Source organism: Vespa crabro, chromosome 5 (genome assembly GCF_910589235.1).
Source record: "Vespa crabro chromosome 5, iyVesCrab1.2, whole genome shotgun sequence".
Lineage (NCBI taxonomy): Eukaryota > Metazoa > Arthropoda > Insecta > Hymenoptera > Vespidae > Vespa > Vespa crabro.
In genome coordinates, this window is record NC_060959.1 from 11,144,261 (window position 1) to 11,161,501 (window position 17,241).

A 17,241-nucleotide genomic window follows, 5' to 3' on the forward strand; every position below is an offset into this window, starting at 1 on the left:
GCTAACTGTAATACGAGCATAGCGTGATAGATGAATCATTAGCCACGATTACTTCGTTCTTTCAGCGAGCCAACGGAAAGCAGAACACGCGAGCAAGCTTTTCTACTCAAGCGTTCATCGGTGTTTCCTAACCGCTTCGTGCGCGATCGATATTTAACATTTTCTTACAACTTCAAGTGCTATCACTTTTTCTCTTATATCTAATACATTACTTACAGGTTGAATCATTAAACGTGATCACACAATTTCTCTTTCGAATAGCTCGATAACAAAGTGGAAATACAAACTTTTGCAAGTATGAAGATCTGATCGTTCTAGATGATTTAGCCAACGCGTGCTGACGCGTTCTACGTCGTATGTTCACGTACCCACGTGGTTAAGAGAATCGATTGTGTATATGTTATTAAAGTCATTAGCGAGGCAAGTTAAGGGAGTTATATGGTTACAGCGTACTACGCTTCTGTCTTCATTGAATTACAACTTAGACACATCCCAACGCAGGCGGCGTACGACAGGAAGCCTGGGTTTACGATGCTCGGATTAGCATGCAAATTTGCTGCATTGAATTTCATAGTTTCGACAGCTGTAACAACCGAATGGATTCGTTGTGACGTGACGCGGTCTGCGATGTCGTATGCTCATCCCTCAAACCTCCATCCACCATCACCGCCGCCATCACTACCACCTTCAAGTTCGACTCCTACGTTCTCTCGATTCTCCACAGTCGTCTACTCCTGATAAGCGAATTGTTTAGTCGACTTAACCTCCTCTAACTCCTTCCCTCGATTCAACCCTTAACTCGTCGCGTCGAGGATTAATTCAATCGGGCGGTTCGATACCAAGTTGTTTCATGATTTCCGATAGAAGCAAAGATTAGGATTACCATCATCCTTAGTTTGCTAAGATGAATCGAATCTAATGCAAAAGGCGATTAAAATGTTTCATATTATGACGTGGCAAAGGAAATTAAATTAATATATAAAATAATTTCATATTTAATACAAGCATAGAATTTCTATATTACATTTTTTGCGTATTTTGTTCTATATCAATTACCGCAAGTGCTATAGCGAGGATAATGCGTGTATGTCATTTAGCATTGAAGATAAAAATATATAAAGAATAGCGACACCAGATAGAACTCATTGTGATGAAGATAAAGCTTGTTTCGAAACGATTAGAAAGCGTGTTACAGACATGCGAGGAAAACATGCACGTTGTCGGTTGAACCGACCGTAAGATATCTGCTACTCGTCGACTGAAAAGCACGGTAATATCACTTTTCACTCTAGGTCGCGTAACGTCAGCTATACAAAAACGTCGAGTGTAGGTGTAAAAGCACACGATAAAGGTGTGTTTCGCACCATCCACCCTTTCTACTCCATCCTCGCTTTGCTCGTATCTTTTCACCAGACTATTCAAAACGCGCGCGTAAACCTGCACGAGCACGAGAGAGAAAGAGATTCTGGCATCTACGAAAGATCACGAACGACCTAGATTCCCGGTATTCCTATCGGTAGCTTTTATCATGCGAGATAATTAGTTTTCCCACGCGTTGCAACGATACTATCTTGCGATAAGAGAAATTGCGAAGTACGAAGGATTCACTTTCTATGAGAACGCATTTAAATAATATACTTGATTGAAAATGAACGAAAAAAGAGAGGAAAAAAGGAAGAAGAAACAAAAAAAAAAAAAAGAAAGAAAACTCGTTTTATTGATATTTTCGAAGGATTACGATAGAACGGAATACGAAATTCCAAGGATCATCTCATCGTACGGCTAGCAAGAAGATTAATCTTCCAAGGGAAGGAGTTCGATTGAAAGAAGAAAATCGATTTTCCTCGGAATACGTTGGATCTCACTTGGCCCCTTATCGAAGACGAGAGAACGTGTAAGCAGCTTGCTTTAACGTGTTTCCTCGTTGGTAAACGGGTTAAAGCGCACGGTATGACGCGACTTTCGCGTCGAGGTGAAAGCTCCTTACGTTCTCCTGGCACGACTACAACGCGTAGTATGCCTTTAGCATGCAAGCACTGCAAGAGCAGAGAGAAGCCACGAACTGCTCGTATATTTTGCAAGCGCCAGCGGCCTTCGTGACGTTACGTTTACCCGTTTGTAGGCGTCAGAATAAAGGGATGGATCGCAGTTGGTAATTCTCTCTCACTCTATTTCTCTCATACCGTGGAACGAAAATAGCTTGTCTTGTCTCTCTTCATTCGATCTACACGAGAACTTCTTTCTTTTATCGAAGTGCGCGATCTCTTTCTGTGCTCATTCAACCTTCTGTCTTTTTCCATCATCCTCTCTAAACCTTTCTCTCTCCCTCTCTCTCTCTCTCTCTCTCTCTCTCTCTCTCTCTCTCTCTCTATCTATCTATCTATCTATCTCTTCCTTCGGATAATTTTACCCATTCGTGATTCTACCAATTTTCTTGTCTATCTTGAATATCCTACATTTTTTATAGACGCAACTTAAGCGCTTTAATTCTACGTTTATTTGTCTTCGTTACTTATCCGTACGATTTTCTTTATGTAAAAATAAAAAATAATCGATTGGCTAGGAAATTGGAAAAGAAGGAGGTCGTTGTTCTTAATTATTGTTCACTCTAAACCACGTCTTAAGTGTTACAATTTGAAAGAATGTACCACGCTATAAAGTATCTTTCTTGGTGTTGATTTCGCATGCAAGACGCGACATCGCCATCGTACCTTTGGTATCGCAACGCAATCTATCGTCTCTGACCTACTTTCTCTTCTTCTTCTTCTTCTTCTTCTTCTTCTTCTTCTTCTTTTACTACTACTACTACTTGTTTCTCATCCTCCTCTCACTTTCCTTCTACCCTCTTTCTCGATAGTTTCTTTCCTCTTCTCGCAACATCATCCACCACGTTTTAGAGTTTTTCTTTTTTATTCTCTTCGCCGTTCTTATCCATGTGAGATGCCAGTAGAATTATAACGAATAGGAGAGTATCAGAGTATACTGACCTAAAGGATCATATCTAAAGAGTTGTAACTTCGAATCAGGAAGTTTGAAAAACGTCGATTTCATGAGAATTCTCGAAGATAAAAAATACAAAGTTAAAACGATAAATAAAGTATTATAATTTTCGACATGATTGGCAATATTTTTTATTATGCTTTGACATTTATCAGAATTGTCAAAATGATATAGGAACGACAATGAGTTCTCTTGAAAAATGATCGCCAACGTAAAGAAATGATAAAGTCTTAAATGAAAAAATGATATACTTTCTCTCTCTCTCTCTCTCTCTCTCTCCCTCTTTCTTTCTTTCTATCTTTCACTTTTCAACGTCTGGTTTCTCTTTCTCTGAAAGTCAAAGTAGGAGGGATTGCCTTCCGCGCAAGCACGTCCGCAATTTCCGCACGCCGGATTTCTACTGATTTCGTAGAAGATCCGATTTGAAGTTCACCCTCTTCGTCGTCGCGTTCAGCAAGCCGTCACCAGCTCGACAGAAAGCGATATTCTTTTCTCTCTCTCTCTCTCTCTCTCTCTCTCTCTCTTCCTTTCTTTTTCTTCGTGAAGAAATATGGCAAAAGGAGGAGAAAGAAAAACGTAGCCGGCGAGGAGGATCAAAGTTACGTCTGTTAAGTTTTCAGATGGAGTCAATTAAAAGTTCGCCAAGAAGTTCGAGATCCTTTATCGCGGATGCATGAAAATCTTCGTCTTTCGTAGACAGAAAAAGAGAGGTAGATCTTCGAAGAGAATTTCTCACTTTCTCAGATACATATATATATATATATATATTCTGTTCCCTCGAAATTTGCTTCTATAAATACAGATTTCGAATGTAGGGAAAAAAGCAAAATCGTGTAGGTTCAGATTGAATCATTTTATCGTCGTTGCCTGAAGTAACAAGTGGAAGCACTTTGCCTCTAAATAATGATTAAGAAATCGTCGACTTTAATGAGTCGGCTCCTCTACGCACGTTTACGTCTTGATATAAAATGGTAAGAGGAAAAGGAAGCCATAGGTTGGGATAACGAGATCGGAATACTTGATATGTATTTGGTAAAGTGGCAAATCACCATCGAGTTCGTTGTGCATAGAACATACTTTAGGACGGTTACATAAATTCATTTACACATGAACGGAAAACAGGTACGTCTACACAAGCACTCTTATATATATATATATATATATATATACACACATACATGCGCATTCAATCTCACTCACCTGGTGACGATATTCGTTTAGTGTACCTACACGTCGTTCAACCGACTTTAGAGAGTTCAAGTGGCGAGCATGCAGAATGAGTTAGTATATGTATGTATGTGAGAGAGAGAGAGAAAGAGAAAGAGAGAAAGAGAGAGAGAGAGAGAAGACGAGTGTACGTTGCGTTGTTTCTGGCTTAGAGCGTGTACACACGTCGCTCGCGGTGGCCACGTTTGCCACAACACTTGCCGTTCAGCACGCGCACGTCTCGAGTTGTCTGATTGCAAGCGACTTAATGAAGACTGGCGGGACGCGTTCCAATTTGCATGTATGCATACCGCTCATTTCGTCGAGTGAGAAGTACATGGAAAGAGAGGGTGGGTCTTAAACCGGTTTGAATGATGGGGATGATCGTGGCGCGAATAAGGAAATTATTAAATTTGTCGACTATCTTCTTCCGATTTTCAACGACTTTCTCTTTTCTCTCTCTCTCTCTTTCTCTCTCTCTCTCTCTCTCTCTCTCACACACACACATACACACAGATCTATCCTTGCACGTACGTCCCACAGGGGATGAGATATTTGCCGGATAACCCGGCTGCAAAGAGACATACATACGTGTGTAATGGCAAAGTGCAACCACTGAGGGAAAACGTGTACGTTGAAATCGGACGAAATAGAGGGCTCATAGGGAGAAAGAAAAAGACAGAGAGAGAGAGAAAGTAGAGTGAACTATGGAAGAAAGACGATCCCCGGATCAGGAAATGAGGTGACGAGCAATTTAAAACTTCTTCCGCCCTGACGCCATCCAACTCCGACTACTCTGTGCACATGGTTGAACGCTCCTTCGACGTAGTTCCCTCTCTCCATTACTATTTATTTTTCTTTCTCTCGTTTTAACGGGCGACGTTAAAACGTCGGCTCGAGTCGTCATTAAATTTAGTTTCTCACGCACGTCTCTTAACGTCCACGAACGAGATGCGATTCTTAATTGCATCATGATTGTCCCGAGTGGTGGCTCGAGGCCGACGTTAATTACGAAATTTCTCGGACGAACGATCGTTTAATCGAACGTTAAACGAACGAAACGCCCGTCGAGCCGTCGCCCTTCTCGTTTCACGGAAATGCTTATAAAACGTTAACTACCTTTATTTCATTTGTATACAAGTTTATTGTTATTTTTAATAGATAATTTTGTATCCTCCTATGAAAATCTTTGATCGTTTTCGAACGTTGTTATATGATTCCAAAAATTCACTTGTCATTCGTCGAAATAAATTTTAACAGGAAGCTTTATCCCAATTTCACTATCGTGAAATTAAAGGAATACAAATTTTCGTTCGCTCGTCCGACCAAATATTGTCCTTTACCACTTGCAACGTTGATATCTAGCATCAGCTTTTTATGCACGTTATCGTGATTATAGAAAATTGACGAGTTCTTAAAATCCTCTTCCTCCTGTCAAATGAAATCTCATTGGATTTGTATACGAAACATTTTCCTGTTGTCGTCGAAAAGGCTGATTGCCGTATTCTGCTTTACCGTCAGATTGCAGGGATCAAAAAGGGAGTGGAAAGGTGGATGAGAGAGTGCGAGAGAGAGAGAGAGAGAGAGAGAGAGAGAGAGGGAGAGAGAAAGAGGGACAGATAGAACTGGAACGATCCACCGTGCGTGTACCAGAGGAAGGTTTATGTTTTCCTACCGTCCGTTTGGAGGGTGGCTTGCAAACAAACCGCATTCTGTTATTTGATTCCGCCCACCCAAACGCCATTCCGTGGCCCTTTACGAACCTCCTCGCGTTGAATGCAACGACGGTGAGTAACGAGAAGCTTCACCGATTGGCCCCAATCTCCAGGCAAAACTACGCTTCGTAACCGCGTTTCACCGATGATTTGCGGAAAGCCGAACGAATTGCTGTTGTTCGCTAAAAGAAGCAATACCCGATATCGTACTCGGTGCCAAGCGTGTATTCCGCACGCGAAACAGGAAAACCGAACGCGTTATTCGTGGATAAAGGACTTTTCGACGATCGCCCGATTCGAACGGGATTCTACTACGGGCAAAATGCGTTTCCGCTTTATTTTTTATTCGACTAGTTTTAGCAACGTTGGCTTTTTTCCACTATTGGTTTTCTCGGTTTATGCTCGGCCTAGTTTTATTTTTTTCACTCTTTCCCGTGTTAGAAAAACAGAGACGAATGCATGAAATTTTTATTGATCTGTTTCGCTCGAGTTTTATCAATATTAATAACTCGCTATTATCGAGCGATTTGAAGAAAAAAAAGAAAAAAAAGAAAAAAGAAAGAAAGAAAGAAAAAGAAATATCTATTCGTAAAAAGTGTAAAGACTATCGCAAAGGAACACGGTATTAAAATTCATTTCGACTCATTCTACTTTTTGAAAGGCCATTTTCTTTCAAACGAACCACCCATAGTGATATAAACATGCGTTAATAAGAAAAAAGTGTGACAGGAATGAGAGAGATAGAATGCGCGCGCGCGTGCGCAAGAGAGAGAGAGAGAGAGAGAGAGAAAGAGAAGGAAGGAGAAAGACTTGGACAAACGCAATATCGTCTCTGTAATATAATATTTCATTTCTGTCGAGCGCAGCTTACTTACAGACACGGAGACTAGTCTACAGAGAGATAGATAGATAGATAGAGATAAAGAAAGAGAAAGAAAGAAAGACAGAGAGAGAGAGAGAGAGAGAGAGAGAGAGAGAGAGAGAGATAAAGATAAAGGGGAAAAAAGAAGAAAAAGAGATACAGAGAAAGAATGAGAGCGAATAAAATAAAAATTTCCATCCGTAGGGAGAGTACACATACACATACCTACAAGAAAGGGAGAGAGAGAGAAAGAGAGAGTTCTTTTCTTTTATAAAAGAAACGCGAAAGTGACGAGAGTGGAAATAAAGTGGAAGGTTGAGAATAACAGGGCCGTCGAGTTCGAGGGTGTCCGCTAAAGCGCGCGATATACCGCGAGTCATTTCCATTTGTCGACGTCTGTAAATATTTGGCGTAATAAACCCCACCGTTATTTCTACATCCCCGAATCCTAATTACGCCGAGTACAATATCGCGCAAATGCGTCATTCCGAAACATGCTCGAAACGACGGCATTACATTTTCTCTCTCTCTCTCTCTCTCTCTCTCTCTCTCTATCTATCTATCCATCTATCTCTATCTCTCTCATACTGATACTGTTCTATGTAACAAACGATAATTGCTTTTACTACTGAATATAAACAATTTCTGTATCGCACGTTGCGCTCATCGGTCTACGGTAATATGCGATCGGTATCGTCGTTATAATTAACGAAATCTGTATGTATGACTCCGACCGGGCGTCACTTAAGGCCGGCTTAATTGATTCGATTGTCCGATTTGTTTGGTTGGAACGTTGATATCGATTGTTCTTCATCTCTCTCTCTCTCTCTCTCTCTCTCTCTCTCTCTCTCCCCCTCCTTCATGTTAATCCCTCAACTTTGTTACTTTTAACAACCTAGAGATAATATACGCGATAATACAGAGAATCTCTCGATTGTTTGTTTAAGCAAAATTAATGAATGTTCCAATAAAGAAATCCAAGGTTTATCGTTTTTGAAAAAAAAAAAAGAAAAGAAAAAAGAAATTCGATAAAGTAGACATTATAAAAATATAATGAATGAAACGAAGGTAAACGAATGAGACGACTTTGCGATGGCCCGTTGGAAGTCGGCCACGTTCTCATATATCTTTGCCGGTATGCGAGTTTCGCCCAGGGCTAATAAGGTATTATTAATGACGTCACACCACAGTCATCTAACTGCTTCCTAACTTCCTAAACTATTCTCGCTTCCACGACTAACCGTAACTCGCACGAAACTCCTTTTCCCTCCCAGGTAATCCCCTACCTCGACTGGCCGATTCTCCGAGCGACATTACTCGTTCCTTTATCTCTCGGTGGTCGCTTTTACATCGTGCACATTATCAAAGCAGATTGTTGCAAGAAACACAAGCTTTCCTTGTCTTATGTTAATGGGACCGTTATCGTTTTTGCATCCTAACAAGACTCTCTTATGCATTTCGTATTAATTGAATCTTTTTCTTTCATCTTGAAAAAATGCTCATATTGAAAATGAAAATTTTTTTGTCTATAAATATTTATCCATTTATTTATTTTTAAAACGATATAATTAAAATTGCGCGTAAAGTTATACATTCACTGTCATAGTATCGTGATTAAGCTCATCATATAGGAGAATCGTATTGACATAAGATTTTTAAATATTAATACGTGAGATAAATTAGAAGAAGATAAATTATGAGGAACAAAAAGAAAAGAATAAAAAAGAAACGGATAGAGAATTGAAAAGAAATAGAGGAGAGTCATATTCGTACGTGCAATACGTATTATATTCCCTTATCTCTCTCACTCTCTCTCTCTCTCTCTCTCTCTCTCTCTCTGTGTGTGTATCATAATAATCACCGTTGCGCAAACTCTACGCACGGTAGGATTCCTCCTTGACATCTCGCCAAAATACATAGAAATTATAGCATAACAAACATGAGAAGCGGTTTTGAGATATTAAGAAAATTCCATTTCCGTGGAATGCGCACCTTAAGCGTGGATTTAATTAAGATCTTTCCCAAGGGAAGGTACACTTTGGGCATCTCTTTAGTAGAGAAATAAGAAAAAAGAGAGAGAGAGAGAGAGAGAGAAGTAGAGAGAAGCTTTCTAAGTTGAGACCGAACGTTATTCAGTCCTTAGTTCTTGCATGCGCGTATATCAGCGCGCAGTCGAAAGTGCTGAGGGGTACGAAACTTTGAAATTCTCAAGCATACTCTTTGCTTTGACGCTGCCACGTGAGCGTATTACGGCGTACATTTACAGGAGAAGCTTTAAGCAACTCGATATGAAGGATGCACTTGACAGGTGAGAAACTTTCATTTCTGTCTCTTCTTCTCTTACTTATACTTGCCCTACTCATAATTTCTCTCTCTCTCTCTCTCTCTCTCTCTCTTCCTATCACTCTTTATATCAAAATATTTACTTCAAAACAAAGAATCCATCTAAAGAATATTCAAGAAATATTCGAGTAATTGTTTTTATATCTATTTGAAGATTAATTAAGTAGACCCAGGTGGTTTTATTATAGAGTAAAAAATTCAGATGTTTTCGTTTGTCGTACATCAGCCATCTGCATTTAATTTATATGATAATTAAATTACCAGCTTGGTAGATACTGAGAAAGGGACGAATCGACAGGAGGAGGTCGCTCCCTCGATATCTCGTGGTCGACGGAACCATCCTAGTACCATAACTACTCCCATCGACTGCCAGGTAGTTTACAACGACGAGCTAGTAGCCCTTGCCAGTTGACAGGTTCTACATCGTAGCAACGTCCTTCTTGTCCTCCACGAATGTCCCCGAGGTCATAAAATATATTGCAGCGATACGAACGCATTGATTAAGGGACACTAACAAGTCGATAAACTTTGGACCCATCGTAAATCATTTGAATTTAAATTCGGTATAGTTTAGTAAGTTTCTTTATTTGTAATTATAATACATTTTAATAAGACTACGAACTGTTACAATGATTTTTAAATTCCTTTGAACTTTTAAATGTAATTTATATATATATACGTGTGTGTGTGTGTGTGTGTGTGTGTGTATGTAGAAGCAACAGTTTATTCTAGCCACTATTATAGATACGACAGAAAACAATTTCAATCTAAATGCTAAGAAAGTAAAAGAATCGAAAAGGTAGCACGTGGAAAAATAAAGAGGGTTGCTAACCAATTAAACCAGAAACAATCGAAACGAAAGACGTTCACGCGTCTCGGGAGGTACACATTTTGAAAGAATGTGTGTATATAGAGTGTCCCTCTATAATACCGAAATGGACTTCCAGTGGAAGCCCAACTACGGATTCTCTTCTATAAAATACGAGTATATAGGTATATTTTCCTCTCTTTCTCTCTCTCTCTCTCTCTCTCTCTCACACACACACACACGCATGTGGAATCGCTATGTGGAATTCAAACGGCGCATTTGCGCAATGGGACGTGCAAGCAGTGCATCGAGTATGTGTGCATGTCTATGTGTCTCTATGCTCTCTCCAGCATCTCTCACCCTCCCTTCACCCTCGTATATACATACCAGACGAGCTCGAGCAGAAGGCAGAACGATAAAGTCGAAGGCCCGGTGCACTCGACCAGTGCTATGCGTTCCATTTATGGAATTGCATGAAAAATTCCGCACGCATATCCCACGATGTTTCGTTTCTTTTACTCCTACAGTCTTGTTATCGTCGCTTGGTCGTCTCTAAAGCGATTGCTCGTGAGGATTTTTCTTATATATCGTGAGAGGCTGACCGTATCCTAAACCTAGTTCTATAATTTATCGTACGTATACATATATGTACGTACATATGTAACGTATGCATGTATTCTTCCATAAAATTGAAATAGTATATAATAATGAGATAAAAGAATTCTTGTAATATATTGAATGTAATTCTTATTCTCGTGTCCTTTATTTCAAATTAATTCACTTTATAATTTGAAAGAAAAAGAAAAGCTTCGTTATTTTTCATCTTCGAAAAAAGACGAGACACCCTGTACGTGATCTTTCGTTTCACCATCCCCCCCCCTCTCTCTCTCTCACTTACTCACTCCTTGGGGGTTCTTAAAACAATATAGCTTTACCTTCTATACGATCTCCGAGATATTACAGGAGTATACATCGACCTTAGCCGTGCCATAAAATTAAAACTTTTATAAGCATCCTCGCGTACTTTACATCGGGTGTTAGGGTATCACCCAACGCCAAGGTATAGTAGCGAATATAAGCGTTGAAACATTTCACAGCGTGCCCTTGCACTGTAATTAAGATTTAGGAGCGGATACTCTTAGCCAAGCTCTCTGAAAAAGAGAGAGAGAGAGAGAGAGAGAGAGAGAGAGAAGATGAAAAAAAATAAGAGGTCGTTCAATGATTGGTCGAGAAAGAAGTAGCCGGGATATTACGAAGTTGCCGTTTCAGGTAGGTTCCTAACAGCTTATTACAAGAACGAATGGCTCGTTATTAAGGAGATAGTAGTGAGCCCGCGTGAAACAGGCACCCCTCTTTAATTTTTACCCTTACCGTTAGACCGCACAAAAGTGAAATATATCGGTGTTGCGTTGAAAGCACCGACGTGTTAAGGTCCTGTGCGAATACTGTGGTTTTAATAGACGAGAGAAAGAGAGAAAGAGAAAGAGGGAGTGTATGAGAGAAAGAAAAAGCCCTAACTAAAACACCCCCTCGTCTTCTTTTCTATAGTATAACGGGCAGATGGCATTAAAAATTTCCGAAGAACACTTTTTATCTCACTAACCGGTGTCCTAACTCGTAAATCAACACGCGAATGAATATTTATGGCTGTTATTAATGGGGTTACGCTGTCGAGGATTACGCGTTTAGGATACGCACCGATATGAGAAAGAGGGAGAGAGGGAGAGAGAGAGAGAGAGAGAGAGAGAGAGAGAGAGAGAGAGAGAGAGTTAGGAGATGCTAGAGGGACAGGAGTTCGGACAATGAGGGTAGCATAATGCAGGCAATGCCGTTGTACCCTTCGAATACCAAAACGCAAAGCAGACTATGCGATCGTTCTCGTTCTCGTCGACGTCAGCGTCGTCATGGGCCCGTGCCCATTAAAGGGACAGAGAGAGAGAGAGAGAGAGAGAGAGACGCGTGCCACACAGGTCAGCTCCTATCAAGCTTGGATTTTCCCTCTTCGGAGTACTCCCACAGCTCTTCTAGTTCCTCTCGTGTATTATCAGCCTGTTTCCGCTGCCCATAGTCCGTGTTTGCAGACTCGAAATGGAGCATACGGTTGATTTAAGCGTGATTTAATTACGAGTTATTGTGATTTTTGAACACCCATTTTCACTCTCTACAAAGGGGATAAGAGTTAACGTTATCTTGTTTCGATAGTATTAATTAATTATTCAAATTAATGGAAATTAGTTTTCCCAGTGAATGCCAAAAGTAAGCTGAGAAACTACTACTATGGTACTGAATTCATTATCTTAAACTATCAGCTTAATTGTTTAATCGGATAAAGAGATTTTCTAGCAAATATTTAAAAGAACGAGTAGTATTATTCGATAGAAATATTTATTACCTATCTGTCGTCGTTTGTTCAATCAAATCGACAAGAACTTTGTTTCTCGTTGTCGCCATCAAATATCGCGGCTATCTCGATCAATTTTTTACAGTTAATCCAATGCTCATGCTCGATTCGTCCATTTACAAATATCCGGCTATAACGTTACCAATATTCATCCTTTTATGGTCATACATATAGGATGAATTTGGGACAGTGCTTGCGGATTAGGCTATCGACGAAGTGCTCTCTCCTATCCAAAGCAATAGCGCAAAATCAAAATGACGCTTTTGATCGTACTGTTATACGAAATACGCTAACGTTTCTGCCAGTATCGCAGAAATTTAACCGCATTGCATTGTTCGCACCATATCTATCAAGCCAGAACAAAACGTCCCACTTGCGAATTCTCCTGCATGAAATAAAAGCAGCACGTGATTGTTCGTTCGATTCGCAATATGTTTGATCGAATACGGTCCTATTGGTCCGTCCATCAAGTTACTACTTTATTAGTGCTTTTAATACCTACTTCATCGATAAAAAATAATCGAAATTAATTGCAAATAAAATTGATATAATATTTGTAGAATTGTTTATTCATACAGATTGGACCTGATTGATAATACGATATATCTGTTATTTTCTAACTAAATGAAGAAAAGAGGAAAACCAGAGTAAATTGGGAGGATCGATATTACGTGTACGCTGATAACTGTTTGAAAAGATTATCGACCATATTCTTCGTGGAAATGGGTTTTTTCCTTTTTGTTTTTTTTTCTTTTTTTCTGTTTTTTCGTTTTTTCTTTTTTTTTTTTTCAGAAATACGAAAACAGCCGATTCGTCGTATATAAAAGATCAGAGCGAAGCAAAAATTTTTGATGAAATATTTGAAGTGCAAAGAACTCGGTATGTTACGAAATGAAAGAACGAAAGAAGAAGAAAAAAGTGTGAATACAGGTAGGGTGTAACGAAGTGTAATGATAGATTGAACCACTATCGGATCGACCATTCAGATAGGTTTACGAGCTTGGTATAACTTCTGATCGTGCATATACTGACATGATTTATCACACTCCGGTAAAGCGATTCATTTACGTTTCGCGGGACGAAATAAAAGCAAACCGTGCTTGCTTTGTTTGAGTACGTTTCAGATAGAGACAGTAGTTTCGCTCATCGTATGACTCTTGTATTCCGAATGCTCGACTTAATTTATCATTCTATTCGATAAAATCGTAGCTTCGCAAGTTCGTATAACTTCCTTTCCTCGACGTATAAACACTTTTTTTCTCCCTCGCGGATTTGAAACGCGATATGTAAAAAATCTAACCCAACGTCGCTCAATCAATTTTGCTCGTGGTTTATTCATGAAAGAAATATGTGCAGATCTATATATCATTGTTTAATTATATCGATTTTCTATCTCCTTCGATCGAAGGATACACGTTTTATCAAGCGTATTAACACTTTACTCGACATCGTTCGATTAGTATGGTATACGTTTTAACAGTAATTAGCGAACTACCGCGTTTAATCGATTAAAGCTATTTACGGTGCAAACAGAACAAAGCTCTTTGTGGTAAACCGAGAGAGTTGATTTTAGACATTCTTTTGGTCAGATCTCGCCGTTTGAAATTTACCATTGTCGACCAAATCTCTGTTATTCTCTGTAAGTTAACAAGCCGTTTCGCTTGATAATGCATTAATTACGTTGCTTGTTATTCTCAGAAGGCTTTGTTAACTTTGTAAAAATGAACGAAGACGGAAGGAAATTTTATGAGAATGAAAAGGATTTTTAATTTTTTAATCTCCGTATAAATCTTTGATAAATCATTTGAAAAGTTTTTACTATGGCGTTAAGGCTACGAAATAAAGATATTTTTTAATTAAAATTCAACGGAAACAACGGAATCGAGTTTACGGATTAAAGACGTTCGGCGATGGAGCAAGTTGGAAGGAAGTACGTAAACTCGAAAATATCCAGGAACGGTCGTATAACGGAAATTTAAAACCACTTGGCGGGGCCGAAGGTACCGTCGTATATTTTAAATTTTATCGCAAACTCTCGTGTATATGGCGGAGCCATCGAGGTAGACACGTCGAAAAATTGTTCCGGACTTGACAGCGACTCGATGTCAAGCCAAACGGTGAAAAATTTACCGAAATATCCGTTTTTCCCGGCGTACTACCGAGCGTTGCGGAAGGGGAACGATAAAAAATAGTCGAAAAATGGTGAGCTCGTAGATTTTTATAAATCCGAAGGAACTTCTCGAAAATTTCCTCGTAATACACGACGTCGTTGGGCCGATAATAAATTTCAAACGTATCTTTTCGCACGCTTAAACATCGTACTCATTCTTACAAAATTGCATTTTTGGTTCGTTGTTCTTTTTTTTTTTTCTCTCTCTCTCTCTCTTACCAACGTTGTGCAGTTCCAATTTAACTGTCCTTTATTCGACATTTTCTCGTGTAATTTTATTCGAAAGTATCGAAGCATAGGTAGTGTAACAAAAGATAGATAATCCATGACAGCCTTCGTTAACTCACCTACGCCGTAATGGGACACTATGTAAAGAGAGCCTGAGCACGGTTACTCGATAATCCGAAGGAACATCATCCGATATCGTGCACCTTGCTACAAAGCATACTTCCATCGTTGCATCTACATAATATCTTTACTCACTTCCATCGATATACCTCGAGATCGAATTTCCACTACATCGATAGGAGGAGACCTCTCAGCCGAGTAAAGCATCAACTTAAATTTATGTGCTTCATAGGAGCACAATAATTTCAAACTATCTTGTTCGTTATTCACTTCAGAGAATTCTTTTTTTAGAAAAATTAATAATTTCAGCCCCGTCGATGGCTTTCTCTCTCTCTCTCTCTCTCTCTCTCTCTCTCCGGACTCGCACGAGAAGGAAGTGCCAATTTATCGCCTTGAAAGCGTCGATATTCCTTTCTTCCAAAGATTTTCCTTTGAAACAGGAATAAGAAGATGGAGGGGATGAGGAGGGCAGTTCTAGAGGTTGATAGTCTCGAGTAAGAAAAGAGGGAGGTGAGGGGGAAAGGGGGAGGGCGAGGAAGAAGGAAAAGAAGGGATTGGGTTCTTTAACCGACACAAGAATCCAGCAGATGATCCAGCCACGTTGCAGGATCCAATTTCTTTCAGCCAGATTTCTACGTCACCGGCAAACGCTCATTTCCGGACCAAAGTCTTCTCATCTTCTTCTTCTTCTTTTTCTCCTCCTTCTATATATCTATCTATCTATCTATTTATCTGTCTATCTTTCTCTTCATCCACTCATGCTTATCTTTGACTATCGTATTTTTAAAGGTACGAAGCATCTGTTATTAATTATAAAACGTCGCGGTCATTGCACTACCTTCTAGTCGAAACAATGCAGCAGAGAAGTCTTCATTGTACTGAATAGTGAATATTTAATAACGATGTCTGATCTTAAGAAGATTATGGACCACGTAGCCAGCAGCCACGGCTCCTTCTCATTAATATTGAACGTGGACGAAAGTGTACGATTTGCTTTGAACACGTTTCTCATTTTCTCTTTGGTTTTGATGTATTATTTTTAGAATTCATTATACTTGTTCTATCAAAATAATAACGTACTTAATAAATAATCGAATGAATGATTTGTCTAACATTTCTTTCGATTTTGTCTAATGCTTTCCACTATCTTACATTTATTTGAAAAATAAAAATAGCTTCATTCGAACGAGTTAATATGATTTAATTATAGTAATCAATTTTACGAGCGAGCGTGTACGATCCCTTCTCCCTTCCTCTCTTTCTTTATCTCTCTCTCTCTCTCTCTCTCGTCTCTCTTCGTATCACTGAATCTCTCTCCTATTGATTCCTTAAAATTTCTTTGGAAAATAGTCTCGGTGATACGAGTAAAGAAAGTTCAGATATCATGCCGTATGTAAATAAGCTACGTATCTCTAACATTTTACAAGAGCGATTAATAAATCATTTGAACTTTAAGAAGGGCCAAAGTTTGATACTATGTATTATTAATTAATGCTCTAAGAATAAAAGAGATCTTTTATAAGGACCATTCTTAAAATATTTCACGTATTCTTTCTCGTAGAATTTCAACGAAGATTTTATATATATATATATGTACATACACGTACATAAATATTTCAAATTGTCCTTATATAAATTCAATTTTATTTCGATATTTCGTAATATCTACAAGCAAAATAAATAAAGCGCTTGAGTCAGTTCGTATTATTTCTACGATACGTGTACAATACGAGTACGAGTCGACCTACAAAGGAGCAAGATAAAAACATGAAAAAAAAAACAGAGATTCGTTATTCGAGAGTAAGCATAACAACACACAACAGGTCGTCGCGTTCTCTCGGTTAGTCTCTCACGACACTCGTTCGTCGCCGGTTGAACGAGCTGAAGAACGAACCTCGAAGCGAGCAGGAAGCCAAGGATCTCAAAGCTCGAGCCTGGTCTCTATCTGATATAATATAGTATATTATATACAAACATATATATATATATTTATCTGTGTATCTATGTATGTACATATACATATATATAAATACGTCGAAGTCTTGTGTGAGAATATTGCCGTAGGTGACGAAAAGAAAGAGTCGTTGAAGGTTGTGAGAGTTAGGTAGTGCATGATGCACTTGCTAAGGGTGTGAATAAGTATGTCTCAAGTGGCTCGAGTGGATATGCCATCGGTTCAATGCCGACAGCACCATGAAAATTAATTTTACGTGAATGTTCCGACCTTTTACATGTATGGTTCAATAGATGTATGTGTGTGTATGTGCACGTGCATATGATCTTTTTTAATAAGATGCAACGAGATACTGTTCAAGAAAAACACGTTAAGAAACGATAAAATGTCGACACCGATATAATAATTAGAATACGATTATATCTTAAGATTAC